The sequence below is a fragment of the Penaeus monodon genome, chromosome 33 (assembly GCF_015228065.2).
Source record: "Penaeus monodon isolate SGIC_2016 chromosome 33, NSTDA_Pmon_1, whole genome shotgun sequence".
NCBI lineage: Eukaryota > Metazoa > Arthropoda > Malacostraca > Decapoda > Penaeidae > Penaeus > Penaeus monodon.
In genome coordinates this window covers 32714507-32715442 of record NC_051418.1, presented here as the reverse complement: position 1 = coordinate 32715442, position 936 = coordinate 32714507, and positions in this window count along the sequence as shown.

The following is a 936-nucleotide window of genomic DNA, read 5'->3' as shown; positions in this document are numbered from 1 at the left end:
TGTAAACTGAAGTTTATTGCGGATCCTTGTCCTACTCTAAGAATTATTTTCTTTCCAAATTTATTAGGGATACAGAATGTAAATGATATTGTGAATCCATGTTGAGTCACTGAAAGGATTTATTTTGCAGAATGCATATTTAATTTGACACCTTTATGTTGTCATTTAATAATGTCACAGTGTTAGTATACACTAAAAGTACTAAATGTTTATGTTCGTAAGGAAGCAACAGCCATGTTGTGTTTTCATTGGACCGTTAGAAGACCAAGAAATATATGTGCGCTTAAAAAGTATAAATAAAAAGTTTAAAATATTGTTTGGTGTTCAAAGGGTGTTGGCATCATGTGAATTCGTTATTAAATCAAAGATATTATAAAGTATAAAGACAATTTTGGTTTATTGATTTCAAGTTACCACTTGTTTTCTAAGGGTCTCCCGAGGTGACATCATCTCGTTTGTATCATCTTATCCCAACAAATCCACTGCACGACGAAACAGGCGGTTTTCTTCTGACAACCATCACTGAAAAATGAGAGCATATCTTTCTTGTAGTGGGAGGACATCACGTCACGATACATATATGAGTGTTTTATATGTATATATATATTAACTTTTCTACAATCCACTTAAGACGGCGTGCATTCCAAAGCGCTAACACTGAACATGTCCAACAAGCACACGGTCGCTACAACACACATATAAGCGCGAGGCATACAAATAACACATGACAAGTTTTTTATTAAAAATATATTATATACTTTTTTACAATAAAAAGCAGTCAATGCAAACCATACAGTATTAACCAACAAAATACGTTATCAGGTCACAAGCACAACAGTTTAAGAGATCATCCAAACTCGACACGCTTGCCTGCTCTCGTTTCACACCAGCTCGTCTTTGCAAGGGTGTGGAAAATAAATGATCCAATGTAGTCAA